Source organism: Sinohyriopsis cumingii, chromosome 1, assembly GCF_028554795.1.
Source record: "Sinohyriopsis cumingii isolate HCF-2022 chromosome 1, ASM2855479v2, whole genome shotgun sequence".
Taxonomy (NCBI): Eukaryota; Metazoa; Mollusca; class Bivalvia; order Unionida; family Unionidae; genus Sinohyriopsis; species Sinohyriopsis cumingii.
Window position 1 is genome coordinate 39,084,283 of NC_142961.1, and position 13,731 is coordinate 39,098,013.

General features: G+C 36.9%; 1 protein-coding gene across 4 annotated transcripts in view; it reads right to left on the bottom strand.

Annotated features, from left to right (window-relative positions):
- The window catches only part of LOC149806745 (ornithine decarboxylase-like), a 135,242-nt gene that overhangs the window by 93,462 nt on the left and 28,049 nt on the right, over positions 1-13,731 (bottom strand). The window contains exon 1 of one of the 4 annotated variants that reach the window (XM_089957098.1): positions 6,384-6,531. The exons of the other annotated variants lie outside the window; for them this stretch is intronic. The gene's annotated coding sequence lies outside the window, so the exon portion shown is untranslated. Of the gene's footprint in view, positions 1-6,383; positions 6,532-13,731 lie in introns of those variants that run through there. 4 annotated transcript variants of the gene reach the window in all.

A 13,731-nucleotide genomic window follows, 5' to 3' on the forward strand; every position in this document is an offset into this window, starting at 1 on the left:
GCTGCCAAAATCACTAAGCTATCATGCTTCACTACCCCTGGGAAAAATTTCATCAGTTGTACAGACCCAAACTATCATTTTTTTAAAATACCATTCATTAGTTAACATTGCTGTCTAAGATTTGTCAAATTGAATTTTATTAGTTGTATGAAAACTTAATTTTTCAATAAAATTTAGTTTTTAAAATTTAAATATTTAAATTTCCATTATAATTTAAGGTATCAATACTTTTTAATTTCAAGCATATCAACAGACATGCCTCATCGTGTATTACAATTAGATTTTTACTGCACTGAAAAATTCTTATAATTAAGGAAGATACAGCAAATTTAATTTTGGTTTCTCAAGAACACTTGGACCACAACTTGCACCCTTTTCAACACCAGCACTACACAACTTTCTGACAGCTGTCACATGTCTTGTTTGCATGGAAATTCCGAAGTCTTCATGTATAAAGTTGAAATAGGTGTGGCATGCAAATATAAAAGTTTGACTAAAATTGGCCATAACAAATTAGGCCTGTAAGGAATCAGGTCACAATTAATAGTTCCAGTTCAGTACCCACGAATATAATCCCAGTCTATTTTTAGAGCATTTTTTCCTGTCTCCTTTTGGTGGTGATACAAGAGTTAGATTTAGGCATTCTTGGTATGGATTTAAAGGCAATTGTTTATTCTTTAGAATATGAGCTTATGGTGATTGTATGTGTTTCGGAGACAGTGTACAGTGAGTAATAAGGTCTTGGTGATGATCAGGAAGCGAAATCTGTGTTCCATTGCACGCTGGTATGTTTACAGTCCAGCCTTTCCAAACATTGCCGGTGAACCTTTGACAAGAACTTCACCATGAAGTCATCTTTGAAGGTATTTAGATAAACATGATTTGTATTGATTGTCACATAGTGGAAAGTTCAGTGCTGAGAAACAAACGTAAAGAATATATAGCAAAATGAACTGTGTTCTATGTCCATGTGCGATTGACGCATGGAGAAGATCTGTCCCACAAGATCCTAAGATCGCGTTCTGGTAATGTCTGTGGCATGGAGCTGACCAAGACAGTATTGTCTGCAATACCAACCAAACCAGTATTGTCTGCAGCAGCAACTCAACCAGTCTTGTCTGTGACATCAACATAATACATGCAACAATAGCACATTTATTCATTCATGAGATACAATAAGACAAGATGGGTTCAAATAAAATGAGGATGGAGCGCGGCAGAATCAAGCCAATACAACTATATTCAGCAATATTACAGATATTTAGAATTTAAGAAGGAGGAAGTTAGAAGAATGTGGTAAGCTGTTTAAAAACAGCTGTTGGAATGATGCAATTTTGGCAATATCAAATCGGAAGATGAACCGCAGAATCTAAATGAGTATTTATCCCTGAAGTTTTCAAATTTTGTTCCACCTAGAATGTTCTTTCAATATAAATCCTTGAGAGAAGCCAACACTGAAGTCCTTACCGATTTAATTGATGATCACGGTAATTTAATACCTTTTGAAATGATAAAACGAAAAACTGGAATCGACGATTTTGGAAATACTCGTTAATATCCAGAATTCGAAAATCATGGAAAGATCCAATAAGAAATCATTAGGCACGGAACAAGTTTGATCAACTGAAGAATATAATAACTTGCAAAAACAAAACTAACTCGTTTGTTTACAATATTTTTTTATACAAAAGGCAAAGAAGCAACACATTGCTAAACACGAAAATTGGATGCAAGTATTAAATAAAAAAAATAAGTAGTGAGATGTGGTCTGAGGTTTAAAACCAGGCGACCAGTCCTAACACTAACCTCTTAATGCTGAACGTCAAGCGAGGCACCTGCTAGTACCATTTTTGTAAGTCTTTAGTATGACTCGGCCATGGATCGAACCCACGACCTCCCGCATCCGAGGCGGACGCTCTAACCACTAGGCCATCGGAGCAAGCAACTCGAAACTAATGATGTGGATGCATACGACGCAGTGTTTATTTTCTGTGTATGTGAAGTCCAAAGATTCCATGCTCCTTCAGTCTTTTCGTTTTTGAAAATGGGGGGATGAGGGCAGGACTAATACAAATAAAAATATTTTTAAAAGCACACATCATATGCAGCCGGTAATGACGCTGGCCTTAGAACCTTACAGTTAAGAAGTCCGAAACAAAACTACTGCTTTGTCCACCGCTGGTCTTAATTATTATCATCCAGAGCGTAATCAATAATTATAAAGCTCATATAAAACTTCCACTAATCTCCAAATTCCACTTTAAATATTGTCATGCATAGAGTAAATTCAAACCAGTGATTTTGGACAGTTTTCCAACTACATATTAGTTTGCAGTTTCCAATCTTTACATTGGAACATTAGATCATTTTTATAGTTGAAATTTGAGCTTGTAATTGGCTCTCTGTTGCCAGTACTGAATCGGTATATTGTACAACCTCCTACCTACCAACCCAACCATTTACTCTGAAACGGCATCAAAAGACACCAAACAATAAAAAAAGATTATAGTTTCCTACGGTATCAAAGTAGTGGTACTTTAATGAGTTGATAAATACCCGAGATTAATGTCATTTTTGTATTAATTTTTGTTTAAGCCATGGTTGCTAGGCTTTTAGTAATCTTGGAGTCACAGCCTTCCGTATAAAAAAAAATCCTCAATACTTGTTTAACCGCTTTAGGTGAGACCTCGGCTGAAAAACACGTAGCATGCAGTCTATTCATCTAATTCCTATATTCATTCACATATACAATACACAATTCACCTGCAGAGGGTGACATGGTTTAATGAGCATCAGCGGTAACAAATATCAGAGATGTTAGCCATTTATGAGAAGGAACGATAAGATCTAAAAGATGGCTGCTGCGGTGGCCATATTATATGACTGAGCGGTACTATACTCATTTACAAAGTTGAATGTAGGATGAATGTGTGTGTAAAGTTTCAATGCAATTCTCCAAGTAGTTTAGGAGTAGCAACTTGTGATAACAGACGGACTGTTGTCAGAAAAAATACCATCCCATAAACTTTTCAGGTCTATAAACAATAGAGCCAAAAACCAATACGGCCATGAGCCAAAAGCAAAATCTTAAACATAAGCCAGTCAAATGTGAAATGTAGGTCACGATGATATTATTTTGTTGTAAGATGTGGTAAGTATTAGTTACACTACATGCGTGAGTGGAATGCCGGAGATATTAAGTGCCTCCGTTTTCTATGTCAATACCCTTCGAATCTCCTACCCTGCAATATCACTGATACCACATGAGAGATGATCAAGGTTTTCGTTCTGATCTGTTTTTAGTCCCTTCTGCGCCTTTTCCCCAGCATCCCGTTCTTTTTCTAATGCGGCATCGTCTGTCAATATACATGTCGCCAATCAATTTTCACGTGATCATTCTCGTGGCTTTTTCAGTTCCCCGACACTGAACATTTTCTACATCTTATGTGATGCTAGAATGACCGTTATTTCATCTCCTGAAGGAAACGTAACTTGAAAGTGCAAAGGCTTATAAACGTCCGATCTAAATTTACTTAAAACATTACATTACTTTTTGTCCTGGAATGTTTTCATATTGTGTTAGAATGAGGTTGCAGAATTTTTACCTGCAAAATATTGCCAAGGTATGTCAAACTGAATATACGAAAGACAGTACTATTGTGTATTTCTGGACTTGGTGGAACTATTGTTCCGAGTGTTAGTGTCGGGACGGGGATTCTTTCTTTCTTTGAACTGAGCCATTTTTGTTTTGTTTCATTGTTCATTTACAAACTGTCAAATTAAATACAATCAATACAAACACCATGTCATAATAATCATAAATTCTTTGGCAGTAATGACAAGAATATTGTTAAGACAGTCGTCGTGGCAGCCATACTGGATGTTCGACTGGCACCATTTTCATTTAGCGCCAACAAGATATCGTAATTATTGGCGAAAATACTATACCGATCGAGTTCATCCTTACTGTTTATAATCTTCTCCTCTAGTCTTCCTGTCATCCATCTTGAATCTCTCCTCACTATGTCTCGATTCTCATCTCACATCATCTAGTGACTGTTGAGAGAGTTCTCGTTCCAGAACGAGCAGATAAAAAGCAATATTTCCAGGAGCTGTGCAACAGTTGAACGCCCTCCACGTCATAATTGTTTACTCTGTGTGTGTGTGTGTGTGTGTGTGTGTGTGTGTCATGCAGTACTTCCAGAATTTTACCAATAGCCAGATTCCTGTAAGAAAAACCAAACAGTCTTAGCAGTTTTATTTAGTCTTGCGCCTCTTTCTTCACACATTTCTTCCCTTTATTTAGGGTGGTGGCAGACTACCACTAGGTACACTGGTGACGACATATCTTGTATGAATCGCAGCGATATATATCTCTGCAGGGCCGGAACAGGTCAAGTGCTGGAGGGGTGGATCCAAAATCTCAAAAGGACCCTGACTGTAATGTCTATTTACTCAAAGTGTGCATAATATCCAACAAACATGCGCAGGAATAAAACGATGGTCAAATTTACAGTGACCAGTGACTGTACGTTTGTATATGTGTACGGATTTCTTTTAGCGCGGGGCGGGGGGGGGGGGGAGGCGGAAACCACAGACCCACCTCTATCCGACCCTGATCTGAAAAGGTTTCCATTCGTGAATTAGAGCCCCGGTACCTTACAATGTCATAAATTGGTATATAACACTTCATCATTACGCACTTCATCAACTGAGTGTCACGTTCACATGTGTATTGCTTGGAATTTTTACAAGCTCTGTAACCATGTAAACGAATATGCACATTACTTACAGTGACGCAAGACACACAACTTTCAATTAAAGAATATAATTTATACAGCGCTTAAGAAGACAATTTAGTAAATTTTTTTTATGTTTATTCTTCTTTAACGAATGGTTGGTTTTCTTGATGAATGTGGCATCGCTAGGAAAACTAATGTACAAGAATTGGTGGGTACAGCTAAAAATAATAAAAAAAAGATCACTCCTGATATTCAAAGCATGCTTTTGGAAAATTTAGAATATTTGTTTATGTTAATAAAAAGGTGTGCCAAAACATGTACATATGACATGCAGAATAGTCGAACTCGCCTGCAATGCGTGTTTGGGTATTTGTTGTAAACCTATTTTATTAAGTCCCACACTATAACTTTCTTCATCAATTTTAAAAGAAATGTGAAGTATACCTGATCTTAAATTAGAATAAACCGACTGAATGACCATGGCTTCTTGTGAAAACTGGCAGGATTATATAGTCGGCAGATTTAGTTAGAAAATGGCCACGATAAAATAACAAGCTATTTTCTCTTGGGTATTTCTCGTATTCTGAATTCTGGTAACCTACCGCTCGACTGTAGTTTACCAGAAAGTGGTATTCCACTGACGGTCGTTAACAATTGTAATATTGATTAACGACGTCAGACTCTGCTGTATCTACTCAAATAAACCAATAGCACAACGAGAGAGAGAGAGAGAGAGAGAGAGAGAGAGAGAGAGAGAGAGTTTTCAAAATCAAGTAACATGACGGGTGTACATTAATAACTGCTCGTAGTTATCGTGCAATCATAAATAAGAACAACGAACGAAAAGCTTAAATAGCGGAAATAAAAAACATGAATCAGCTCGAGGAAAAATCTGGTTTACGATGAGAAAGAAACAGATTTTCAAAATTGATACAGAGAATACAATTTAAAAACAGATATGCAAAATTACATGCATTTTATTGTGTCATCCTGTGAATGAACAAGTTACTCCACGAATTGTCGTCCGTATATTCAGTTTGACAAATCTTCAGGATATTTTGTAGGTATGTAGTCCGCAAAATTCATGCTAACACAATTAGGATATGTTTCTGAAAATAAAGCAAATGTAATATTTCCAGGTAAATTTAGGTTACATTATTAAACACTTTGTACTTTTCGGTCAATTTTCCTCAGCACATGAAATAATTTGCTGTCTCAAAACCACAACATATTTAAAATTGGCAAATTTTGACGATCTGAAAAATACGCGAGGGCAATGATGTGAGCAATCCGGAAGTAATTTGCGACGTATCTTGACAGATGATGTAACGTTAGAGAAAGGGGGGATGCTAACATAGGGGCGCACAAGAGAAAGATGAGACCCAGTTTAAAAAAGATAGTTGGTCATAAAATACAATCTGAAACACACCAGCTATGATAGAATAAATCAGTTATAGAATATTATTTCGTGTGATACCAGTGATATTGTGGAGGACTCAAGGAGCATTGTTAGAGAAAGCTCGGTTGCTAAAGCGCCCTCGATTTCTCTCCCAATATCTCTTTCGACGCCACACCCGACAATATTGACAGTATTCAAATGGCGCTTAATATAATCTTTGTACATTAATGGTAAACACTTACTGAGAACGTGAATGTATTTCCACCAAATACTTTCTACTTCTGACTTTAGGAATCTTGGTAAAAGAAGTGCGCAGTGCATTATATTCATATGTGTGTAGACCTTTTTCAAGAAATCGAATCTGGGTTTTTCCACTCCAATATTTAACGCATGCGCAATCAACGTAGGGGAACTTTTAAGCGATTGTCATGATTGTCATTGTTCGTGAAGAAAGTTTCAAACAAATTTTAAAGGTTTCACATCTCTACACCATTCACAGATAGGCCTATAGTGTGTTTAAAAATCATGAGTAAATAGTTCAGTAACCTGCCGGTTTTACATTGGGAAGAGCTATCATGAGCTGAACCAGTCTAGTTTATACTATTTGGTCTATATCGTTCTGCGTCTATCGTCGTCAGGCTAATTTTTACTGGCTACAGGCCTTCTTGTGGAATAATCACTTTTATTTCTGTAAAAGGCGTTTCCTTTGGTTGCACTGTAGAAACGATGTGATTTTTCATGAAACCTGTTCAAATGAGAATGCTCGGTTCCATAGTTCGCTTTGATCAGTGCGTTCTCAGCTGAACAGCATACAGCCGGTTCTTGCAAGCTAAGTTATATATATATATATATATATATATATATATATATATATATATATATATATATATATATATATATATATATATATATATATATATATATTAACTCACGTTGCCATAACGTGTGTCAACAAAGGATACAGGTATTCAAAGTCAAGCAAAGGACCAATATAGTTTAAAGTAATTTGATCAATAAAATACTCTGTCACAATACAAAGGGCAACAGTTATCGACGGTTTCCCCACGAATATATATGTGCCAGGCTGAGTATTGTCAATAGCCGTTCAGGCAGAAAATCCTCTCCTTTTACGGAAGAGTTTTGTCGTCAGCACTATTTAAAGCTTCATGATAACACATTACACGTTATTTCACGTACAAGGTGTACAACTGTTTTGAACATTTAAAAAAACTGATGCGAATTCTCTTCTGAAAGAAACGTGTTCTAATGAGTCTTTTCAGAAAAATATTGCATTTTAATGTTTTCGTCAAAACTTTATGTAGTCGATGAAACGCACTATTTTCGTTTTCTTTTTTTAAAAGTTAAATTTTCCATGATAAATGATCATTTCTGTAAACCGTATGCATCAAACGCGTAACAAAACTTGTAATGGTGCAGAATTTTGTAGAATAATCTGTGATATAATTTCAAAGTACCTTCTTTCATGGTCAGCGTTTTAACCCCCTTCACCACTTCATGCGCACATACTAAATGGACGGCCCGCTACTTGTTGAACTAGAGGCCCCGAGTGGCCGAGTGGTCTAAAGCGCTCACCGTTCCTGATCACTGCCATCTCACCCAGGGAAGTGATTTCAACTTTTTTCAGGAGGGGCAAAACTTGATGGGGGGGGGGTAAACTTCATGGGTGGGGGGAAACATGACAGGCTTGTTAATTTTCGTATATAGGCTACAGCAACTGTACAGCACATGCAAATTCGGGGGGTCAAATGCCCCCTGCCCCCCCCCCCCCCATGACGTCCCTGATCTCACCTCTGTCTGCGTGGGTTCGAGTCTTAGATTCGGCTAACGTGGATACTTGAGAAAGCTTGTCAGTAGCTTCTCGTGGGTCGGTGGTTCTTCTCGGGATTTTCCCCGGGTTCTTCCTCCACTATTAATTCTGGCCGCCATGTATAGCCTATCGTGTGCTGAAAAATGGCGTTAAACCCCACTACAACAACAATTTGTTTAACTACGTGTACAGTTCACTAAAAACTTGTTCGTCGGTCGCCGCTTTCGCGAGCACAAATTTGTAATGAATATCCAGTAATTGTTTATATTCTGAATCTCACCCGAATCAATGATTATAAAGGTTTGCAGTTAACACGTATGTGCGCTAAAATATCGACAAAATTTCCTTTTCCATAATAAATTAGTCACGAGGTCTCTCGACTTTCGTCATCAGATGAGCGTCTCACATAATACATTTCAGTATACGTAGCCGTTTTAGTTTGGTGACGTCAGGGGTCACAGAGATACAGGACTGGGGTCAAAGTACATATAATACTCGACCGGCGGGTAACGTTTGAATCGCATCACTGCAGTCAGTGTTGGTTAGTGCTACGTGACAATCTAGAATGCAGGCGTTGGGTGAGGTAAGTTTAAAAAACTTAATAACACAAAAAATGTGCTTGAAGAATAATTGTTTTAATCAGTCATTACCTGGAACGTCAGTGATCAAGAAGTTGCAGACTTTAACTGTTTGCCGTGCTGTGTACCTCTATGCACTCTATCCAAAACACTGATATACCGTATACTTTTTCTTCTGCTTGAAAATTAATGTTAATAAAAAGTTCCTTCAAAATATATTTCAAAGTTCTTTTATTTTGTAATTCGTTTTGAGCAGACAGTGCGCCCCCACAACTTACCGTTTCCTTTAACTTTAAAATAATTAATAGTTGAAGTTTAAATAAATCCAAAGATTTTATTGAGTAGTTAAAAAAAATTTCATCCAGACTTATGATATAAATTCTAGTATACTCAGAAATATCCAGTCAACATATTATATTACCACTTCGGTGAAAAATAACTGAATTTTGCATCGGATTTATTCGGTCAAATTTCTTTTTATGCCAAATGTAATACAGTAAATGTTATAATATTTTTGAAGTCGCAATTCACTCAGCGGATTATTCAAAATGGTATAGGACATTAAGGATCATAGATAAATTATAATGCATTAATAAAATGTATGGATTATAGCATTAACAGATGTTACTGAATTTATTATCGTATTTGTCCTGTTCAATATACAGTGTTGTAGTTCTCAATACTAATTCAAGCAGCCTTATCTTTGTGTGTTATTTAAGAACCCATTCAGGTCAAGAAAACCCAGTCAGGTAAGATAAGATTGTCATAGTGGTGTAGCAAGTGGCATCAGTTAGCGTCAATAAATGTTGCTCAAAGTAACTGATACGTTTCGCGCGCTAAATATTCCAACACCGTTCGAATCGACATACAGCGTAAGGGGACGTCCATTAATTATGTCAACAATTTTTAGGCAATTTTTTACCACCACCCCTCCCACCCCTTGTCAACAACTGTCAAACTTTCAGTGACCCCCCTAATAAAACAATAAAATTATATCAAATTTGTTTACCCCCCCCCCACACACACACACACACAAACTAACAATATTTGATGCTACAAATAGAATTCTCGAAATTAAAAGGTCTACAAATACATTTTGATACATTTGTTTTACTTGTTTAACAGATATCAAATTGACTTTAACACTTTGAATTCATGAAAAAAATCGAGACTTTATATTCTAGCTTCTATCATCTTCCCATGGGGAAGCCAAATGTTCCTCAATTGTTATAATGGGCATAGTGGCTGATTCATTAATTTCTTCAGATTAATACCATATGTTGTTAATCTGTCTACAGTCTACAATCTACATTGAACAAAAACAAAATATGATGATGCAAGACTATGACTTCCTTGGTAAGAGCTCAACCGGTTTAGGATTAAACTGGTGGGCTGTTGACGGGCGAGCGAGTGTGTGCCGTACCAACCCACCGACTAATTTCCTATTTTTTTGATTTATTAAATTTATTGTAAAAAAAAAAATAACATTGTTGACGTCAATTTATCTTGAACTCCCCCCTCCCCATGTCAACAATTGTCAAACTTCTTCAAACCCCCTCCCCTATGTTGCTGACATAATTAATGGACGACCTCTAACACATCTCATTAAATACATACTATAATTTGATGCTGCCAAGACCCGTGGAACAGTCGATTTGTTTATTAAGGAGTGATCAGCTTTTCTATTTGGTCATTGTATAGTTATCTTCCTTTGATCTAGGCAGTATCAAATATTCAGAACTCAAGACGAACATGGCGAATTACATGTACAGATATCTGTCTTTTCCAGTCATTCAATCTAAATTAACTTGCAATTCCAGTGTTAAGAAATTGTGAAAAATGAAAATTCATATTAATGTTTTAATTAATATTTTTAAGGACCGGTGTGCATTGGAGTTACTGGTATGCGTTGGAGTTTCATTTTATGAAAGTTTCTGCACACTGAACTGACATTAATGTACAAGTATATAAATTTGCATGTAATTTACGTTATTTCCATTCATCATAAAGTAAGAAGTAAATAAACTGAAAATTCAGCAAAAGTATTGGCTTAATGGTTTGTATTTAACTCATCCAAACAGAAAACACAATTGGAACATTAAGATTACACTATCTGAGGAAATTTGTTGTGAATCAGGCTAACATTATTCTTGTCACACACACACACACACACCTACTTTGACAGCTTCACTGGTTTATTCTGTAAAACAGCTTGTCAGTATGGGTTGTCGTCTTATTTGGGATATTTTCTAGGATTTATTCCAGAAGATTCGTATCTCTTTCCACCTTTGACCTTGACATTAGGGGGACACTCGGGGCCTCGAGTGGCCGAGTGGTCTAAAGCGCTCTCCGTTACGGATCACTGCCATCTCACCTCTATCTGCGCCGGTTCGAGTCTCGGATTCAGCCAATGTGGGTATGTGAGAAAGCTTGCCAGTGGCTTCTCGTGGGTCGGTGGTTTTTTCCGGGATTTTCCCGGGTTCTTCCTCCACCATTAATACTGGCCGCCATGTATATCCTATCGTGTGCTGAAAAATGGCGTTAAACCCAACAACAAAAACAACAACAAGGGGGGCACTCATTTATTCTTCATTCGATATAACTGTTTTCAAAGTGTCTCAGACCTATTCTTTAACAACAAATTGCCACTTCCAAACTAGTTATCATCCTTTTCTGTTGTGAAATTCGTCTGCTAATTCTCTTTTTGGTAGAAGAAGTTGGAAATTTTACTATGAATTTAGCTAGTCGATGGTAGGGAAATATCACCCGTGGTCGATATTTCGTTAAAGCTCGCAGTTTCAGCTACATGCACTCCTGTTCATTCGGTGTTTACTTCGCATGCATGGTCTTGTTTTCAAGAGACAACCTATGTTATTTCTTTAATAGATTTTTCAGTACTGTTTTCTGCCTTTCGTCCGCTTCCACAGCTGAAGAGCTGTCAGCTTGCAATCATTTTTTGGTTCTCCAAGTTTCTGCCTTTAGACAGTTACTTTCATCTCTCTCTCTCTCTCTTCTTTTCGTCGTTGAGGGTGCGGTTCAGCCATACTTTCCAAAACCGAAAAGATACATCATTAATGTTACTACTGAGTATTGTTACGTAATAACTCATAATAAGACGGTAGTAATAACCTTGAAATTATTATTATTATTATTCCCTCTTCAATATTTATTATCATTTACGCTACGCTTATTGTGTGCCATGAAATGTGGCCTTCCAAAGCATTTTCTTCAAAAATGGAGAAGGTAGGACGAGTTTTTTTTGTGCAAAATTGAAGCTGTGGGGCTTGCTCAATTTGTACTTTCCATAGTATAATTTCTATTTATTCATGTTACTGGGGGTAGTAGTTGTGATTTATATTGTTGTTTTTTTTTTTTGTAATCAGGTGAAACACTAGCTTGATTACGTCATCACAAAGTAGGTTGTCCGCCATGATTTTGTACAGGCACACAAAAATCTAAGTCCAAATTTACGTTTTGTTTTCTAATTTCTAACCTAATTGACCCACAAAAATAAATTTGGTATCATTGTTTTCAGGAAAACAAGCTCTATCTCTTTATATGTCTTATTGTTGTCTGCTAATTGTTGTTAAAAATGCCTTGGAATACCTACTAGTAGTACATGTATCTAAAATCCTCATAGTTCAAAATAACAACTTGAAAATCGTTGGAATGTATTTATTTCCATAAGATAATCATGTTAATTCAATTGTATACCCATACACACTACAATAAGAGTACTAAGTGTCCCACCTTTCTTTTAGATAATCAAGTTATGTTTCAAATACAATAAGCTTTTAAAAACCACAAAATTATTCATCATCCATTTAAAATGTACGAAAGCAATCTTAGCAAGATGTAAGTAATAAAACCTGAACGAATTAATGAGCATTTTTCTTTGTATATTCTACTTTAGGAACTCTTGCAATTTACGCAAGCGTTTTGCTGCATCAAAACTTATACAGAATAATGATATCTCTGTAACTAACCACTGATTCATATCATATTAAATCTGTGATAAAAATTTTTTTAATTTAATTTATTTAAAATACGGTAAGTACTGAGTGCAAAAACGACGATTAAATTCAGTGGCGTCACTAGCGTTGGTGTCATCCTGTACGGTAACTCATGGTGTCGCCCCCATGGACCTCCTTCTGTAACAGACCATACAGAATCCTTAGTAATGGCATTTTGGTGTCACCCCCTCTGATGGTGTCACCCGGTGCGGTGCGCACCACCCCCACCCCCGCACCCTCCCCCACCCAGTGACGCTACTGATAAAATTATATGATGAAATCAACATACTTTCCGTGTCGGGTCTTCAAGTCCGTGCGTATCGTAACAACAAATGTCTTGTGCAAATGGTGGTCTATCCTTTCCACGTGGTTATTGCAAGCGCCTAATCTGATCAGCTTCGTCATCTTGATCAATTTGTTGCAAGCAGAAGCGCGTCAGGTAAAATACTGTCACGTAAAATACGGTTTCTGATGTTAAAGGCTATTCCATCTCAGGTGGAAAGTGTTGTTAATTGAATTTTTATATACGATGGTTGCAAATGGAGATGTCTTGCTTAGTAATCATTCATATCGGCAGTAAGTACCGTCAGGAGTGAGATGTGTGTGTGTGTGTGATTTGGATTTTTAGCGTAGCTTTAACAATTTTTCAGTCATATTGCTACGATGTCTGCATTGTGACAGTTTATAGTGATGTCTAGCACTGGGGCATCATGCCGCAGACATGTAGCACGATGTCCCACCTAGTCACATTATCCTGACACCAGGCCGACCAGTCCTAACACTAACCTCTTAATGCTGAGCGCCAAGCGAGGCATCTTTTAGTACCATTTTTGGTATGACTCGGCCGGGGATCAAGCCCACGACCTCCCGCATCCGATGCGGATGCTCTCACCACTAGGCCACCGGAGCGGTTAGGAGTGAGATAAAACAACACGTATGGTTAAATTTCTTAAATGAGTTGCTACCGATCCATGATATAAAATCATCCGTGGAAAAAGTTATAAGTTTTGTTTTTTATATATGTATCACATTATCACCATATATTTATTATCATATATGAAAGTTGTGTCACGTAATATACAAAAAAAAACAGGGACACAACAATTAAGGCAAATAAAACATTTTTTTGGATATATTTAACCAAAAAGTTCTTTTTTCAATGGCATTTAAC